Raw genomic sequence first — 6,000 nt, forward strand, 5'->3', positions numbered from 1 at the left:
GACAGAGCAGGTTGGCAACACAGTGGACGTCCCCGAGTCCGGGCCTCTTGGGGCACAGCCAAGCATGACCGTCGGCGGAGAGCGGGGACCAGGAGCCGGGGACGGGGCGGCTGGAGGGAGACAGGCCCCTTCCCACAGTGAGACCAGTGGGCACCACACGCATCCAGACCCCCAGTGAGGCCCAAAGCTGCCATGGAGGAGGCTCAGAGGCAGGACCGGGGTAAGGGCCAGGCTGACCCAGCAGGGACCGCATCCTGCCAGCAGCACCTGAAGCAGGGACGGGGGTTGGTGGGCTGCAAGATCCAGAGCACCAGCACCTGGTGACGTCAACGGGGCACTCCCTCCCCTCCCACCGCTTCCGGTCGCTGGCGCCGAGCGTCCCGTTGTAACCCAGCGCCGGGGGAAGGACCCAGGATGTGGACGTGGGTGGGTGGCCTAGGCTTCTGACAAGGCACCTAGGCCACTGAGCCTCAGTTTCCCAGCCCGTTAAGTACGGTTCCCTGAGGGGGGGGGTCCCTGAGGCCCAGACAGCGAGTCCAGAGAGAAGGCGTGGAGGGAAGCCGGGCTCTGTGATCTGTCAGTCGATGAGTGAACGAGGCCAGGGGTTTGGGGGGGTTTGGTGTTGGCCGCTATTCCGGAAGCAGAGCAGCCGGACCAGGACACGAGGAGGCTGTCAGGGGGCCCTTGCGACAAAGTGGCGGCGTGTCCACTGTTTGTTCTGTGGGATCCACCGGTCACAGTCCTACCGGGACGCAGGAGGCTCTCAGAGGGCGGTGCCCAGGAGGGGAGCTGTGGGCAGGCCTTCCCTGCCGTCCCCCATGCCTGCTCCCTTGGGACACAGACAGGTGGGGATGTCCCCTCTCCAAGACGCCCCAAAGGGGGCACCTAGCCAGGACGCGCAGGTGGGCTCACACACAGCCCAGGAGGCCAACCAGGAAAAGCACCCACAGCCCTGACGCATCAGATCCCCTAAAGCACCCGAGGCCACAGACCTGACCTTCCTCTGGTGAAGGTGAATGTCTGACCCTGACCTCACCTATGCAAGTACCCTCACCGCACAGGGAGGACAGGGGACCCCACCTCAAAGAGAGGACAGGGGACCCCGCCTCGAAAGGAGGATGGGGGATCCCGCCTCAAAGGGAGGACGGAGGATCCCGCCTCTAAGGGAGGACGGAGGACCCCACCTGACAGCGAGGACTGAGCATGCGCAGAGAGGCCCCCGAAGGAGGGTCTGCTGAGCAGACATATGGCCAGGGTTGGTCCGTGGTCCTCGCACCCCCAGAGGGAAGCCAAGGGGTGAGGGAAAGTGTGGATGACATGGGAGGGAGTTCAGAGACTTCGGGCCTGAGACAGCGTTGCCGTCCTCCCCACTGACAGGTGTACAAGGGAGGCCCTGGGACTGGGTTTGGGTTTCCTAGGGTCTCGCTGCCCGCCGGGGGCATGAGCTGGCGGGCCATGTGTAAACAAGGAGAGCAGCCAGGAGGCGGTGTCTGGCCGGGCCCAGGAGGGAGAGAGGAGGAAGCGCAGATCCAGGCCTCCTCTCCCTGCACGTCTGAACGTCAGCACGAAAGGAGGCTCTTCCTTCTCTCTTCCCTTAAATGTGGTCAGAACCCTGGTCCTGGGGACCCTCCCTCCCGGGGAAGAGCGCGTCGCCCCAGCACGCGGTTATCTCACGGTTGAAGTCTGGCAGAGAAATGCCAGAAATCCTTGAGGCACAGATGAGCTCGGGATGGCTGACAAACGGGGACAGACAAGTGGAGGCTGCTGCTGCCAGAGCCGCCTCTGCGGGGAGGACGGCCACGCCGGGGCTTCTCCCCACGCACCAAAGTGCCCCCTGCCCGTGGGCCACTCCTCAGATCCACACCACCCCTCCCCCCACCCAGGGACCAGAAATCTGGACCCCCGGGCCGTGTGGGCCCCAGAACTCCTTCCGTGTTCGTGTCCCGGGGCTGCCACAACCGACTACCACGGGGTCAGTGGCCCTGGAACAAGGCACTTTCACTCTCCCACCGCCCTGGAGGCCTCAAGTCCCAACGGCAGGTGTGCGGGGGCGGGGCTGCTTCTTTCCAGAGGCTCTGAGGGAGAATGGGTCCCAGGCCTCGTCCTAGATTCTGGTGCCTTCCGGCAATCCTTGGTGTCCTTGGCCAGTCCCTCCTCCCTCTCCTGTCTCTCTGTGAAGCTCTCTGTGCACATGCCTGAAAATATCACCGATGCCACTACACTCAGACTGCTGGGGGTCAGACCAACAAATGTACCTCGACCGCGTACAGGAGGAGGAAGGAAAGGTTGTTAAGGAAAACGTAATGGTTGTTTTCTCCAACCTCTTAGAACCTGAAGCAACAATTTTAAAAGGCGCCTTAATTTATTTCTAAATCGAGACAAACATAGCATTAAATCATTATCAGACGTGAGAAAAGCAAAGCAGCTAATCTGGCTTTCATTTGACTCCATTTAGTTAAAAGTGGCTTTCAACAGGAGTGGGAGGAGGAGGGGCAGGAGGGAAGGAATATAATAATACCCAAAAAATGCCCTTGATGGAAATGATAAGGTTCCCGCGTGAAGAAAGCCGCCGCGAGGCTTTCTCATGCAAATGCTCCGCTGCCTGGGAAGCCAGCTGCACCCTGGGACCGGAAACCGCACGGAGAGTCCCAGTGCCAGTCCTCGTCTAGGGCAGAAGGCTCTGGGTTCATGAAGGAGGGGAGAAGGCCCACCCTTCACGGCCCGGACCGCACAGCAAACCAGACCTGGAGCCCGGGCCCTAGCAGAAGAGCCTGAGTGGCCAGATCAAGGCCACGGTGCTGACCTTTATCTGACACTGGAATTCTGTCATAAAAGAAATCTCTGTTCTTTGTGAGAAAAGACGAAGGAAGGAAGGAAGGAAGGAAGGAAGGAAGGAAGGAAGGGAGGGAGGGAGGGAGGGAGGGAGGGAGGGAGGGAGGGGAGGGAGGAAGGAGAGGGAGGAAAAGGCTCAAAACAGCGTCAAGTTTCGAGAAGCATGAGCCCCGCCTTGTGCCTGATGCTCACTTCCCGGAGGGGCCCCAGGTCCCCACCTGTACCAGGAGAGGGCTCTGTCCACCACAGGGACCAGAGGCCACGGTCCCGCTGGGGAAGGGGCAGGGAAGAGGAAAAGAACGGCTGGGTGTAGACAACCGGCTTTTCTGATGTAACCAAGTGCAGCTGCACCCTCCTTGCCAGCCGAGCCCAGCACCCCAGCCCCGTAGGCACCGAGGCCGCGGGCAGCCTGTCCGTGCAGATGGCACACGCCCTCGGGTGGACGCTGGGCCAGGTCACTGGGTTAGAGCAGGTCACTAATTCGGCCCCAGGTGCCGGTGCCAGTGCAGGGCGTCTGTCCACCCCCGCCCCATAGGCCCCTGGTGACCCCAAGAACCGAGTCCAGACTCCTCCCTGTAGCCCAAAGGCCCGTGAGCTGGCCCAGACCCTCGACTCCTGGCTCCTCCTTTTCATCCCGTATTTTGCTCCTCAGGCCTCAACCTCCTTTCTGAACTAGAAAACCCCGGGGTGTCTGGGGGGCTCAGTGGGATGAGCGTCAACTCTCAGTTTCAGCTCAGGTCACGATCTCGAGGTCTGTGAGATCGAGCCCCATTTGTCGGGCTCTGTGCTGACAGCGCAGAGCCTGCTTGGGATTTTCTCTCCCTCTCTCTCTCTGCCCCTACCCTGCTCTTTCTTTCTGTCTCTCAAAACAAAAGCCCTGTCACTGCTTTTCCCCTTCACAGACTCTATGGCTAACTAACCATGTAGGATGTGCCATTTTTTATCGTCTGGGCCCCAGGAGGAGTTCCTGACCTGGGGCAGGGACTGTGTCTGTCTCGAAGCACCACAGACCCCTGCCCCTGCACGGTGCCCAGCATAGACGGGTGCCCATGAGTCCAAGTTGGGGGAAGGGAGGGAGGGAGGAAGGAAGGAAGGAAGGAAGGAAGGGAGGGAGGGAGGTTAGAAGGAAGGAAGGGAGGAAGGGAGGGAGGGAGGAAAGAAGGAAGGAAGGAAGGAAGGAAGGAAGGAAGGAAGGAAGGAAGGAAGGAAGGAAGGAAGGAGGGGAGGAAGGGAGGAAGGAAGGAAGGAAGGAAGGAAGGAAGGAAGGAAGGAAGGAAGGAGGGAGGGGAGGGAGGGAGGGAGGGAGGGAGGGAGGGAGGAAGGAAGGAAGGAAGGAAGGAAGGAAGGAAGGAAGGAAGGAAGGAAGGAAGGAAGGAAGGAAGGAGTGGCGAATAAGTGACGGAACTCTCCGACCTCTCCTTCATGAACCCAGGTCAGCTCTGGCTGATTGCATCCGTCTTGCCAAAGGCCCTGGGGCGCTCCTGGGGTACCAGTGAATGAGCCGCCTACAGGCCAACCCGGGCAAGCCCAGGAGGGGCACCCGCCAGCCACTGCCTGCCACCAGGGGCGGCACCGTCTTCCTGCCTCCACACGGCAGGGGCACGGCTGGGCAGAGGCGTGCCCCCAGCGCGAGGCACACCGGTGTGGTGTGACGGCACACTTCAGAGCACTGCCGAGACAACTTGGCCAGGTTTCCACAGCCTCCTACCTGGGCACCCAGCACAGAAGGGCCCCCAATGACCCCTTTCAGTCTTGGTCTTACAGCCTACACGTGGGGTAAGCAAGCTCCGTGACCCCACCGTTGCACAAGGACAAAATGGACTCGAGGTCGATCCGCCTCTCTAGGAAGAGCGGTAGTCCTGTGGCTTCCCAGCTCTTGGAAGCATCTGGAAGCGAGAGGAGACAGAGGTGAAAGGGTCCAGCAACCCCCTCCCCCACGGGCGACCCCTCCTCACCCTGTCTCACCAGGACAGCGAGCGAGCACAGTGACCAGATCTTCTGGCCGGGGCTCGGCAGCGCATCAGGTGTGAGTAAAGTCGGGGCGTTGTCCGCTCGACCAGTCCCAGCCTGTGAAGCCAGGAGGTGTGGGAACCCAAGTCCTCAACCTCCGGCCACTGGGAAGACAGACCCAAAATCCTGACCTTCCGCCGGGAGCCACACAGCACAGGCACTGAGGGGAACAAGCCACAAGCAGTGGGGAGCGGGGGTCGTCAGGGAGGGCTTCTCTGTAAAGAGCCCCGAAGGCACCCCCATTTCACAGGGTGTGCAGGTCCCTTAGGGGCACAACAGAAGAACGACCGCCTTCTCTGCTCCCTTGAGAAGCCAGCCTGCTTCCGTCACCCACGGCGTCGGCTGCCCCAGGGAGGCCACCATTCCCCCCTCAAAGACACCCACCCGTGCGTCTGCCCTCAGAGACCCCCTTCTCCCACCCTCCCTGTCCCCGCGTGGCCATGGGACCGAGGGCCTGCAGTCCTGGAATCATGGAGCTGGCCTGCTTCTGTACCACGGGGGCCCGCCGACCGCCACCTTGCAGCCCAGTGGGCCCTGAGAAAGGGGTCCCCCGACTCTCCCGTCCGTCTCTCACCTGATTCTCCTGCGGCCCCAGTCCTCTGTCGCCCACCCCCAGCGCGGACGCCGTGTCCGGACAGACCTCCGTGCATCTGGCCGAGGTCTTCTCCGAGAGAAGGAGGAAGTGGTCCCAACCCCCCTCCCCAGCGAGAGAGAGGGAGAGAAACGGAACGTAGTGGCTTCATGATCACATCCATCAACACCGAAGTCATCTGGTAGGAGACAACCCGAGCAGCTCATCTCCCTGCCGGTCACGGGCAGTAGCGACTCACGAGCCTTGATCGCAGCCGCGCAGCCGCGCAGGAACGGCAGGAGACTCATGAGGCGAGGCCGAGGGAGGAAGGCCGTCTCCCCTCAACACCTCGGTGGGCGAGAGCGACAAGGCTGCCCAGATGGTGGCCGTGAGCGACGAGACCCTGCAACCGCTGCCACAGCTTCGCCACACGGAACTCGGCAGGTGACACCGCAAACCAAAGCCTGGAGGTCTCCCTGCAGGCTCGGGGCCGGCTGCCTGGATCTGGCTATACGTGCTGGGCCCGGCAAAGGGTGCAGACAAGCTGAGCTCTTGCCGTGTGTGACCCAAGTGCAAACTTAGAGCCC

The sequence above is a fragment of the Panthera tigris genome, chromosome C1 (assembly GCF_018350195.1).
Source record: "Panthera tigris isolate Pti1 chromosome C1, P.tigris_Pti1_mat1.1, whole genome shotgun sequence".
In the NCBI taxonomy this organism is placed as follows: Eukaryota; Metazoa; Chordata; class Mammalia; order Carnivora; family Felidae; genus Panthera; species Panthera tigris.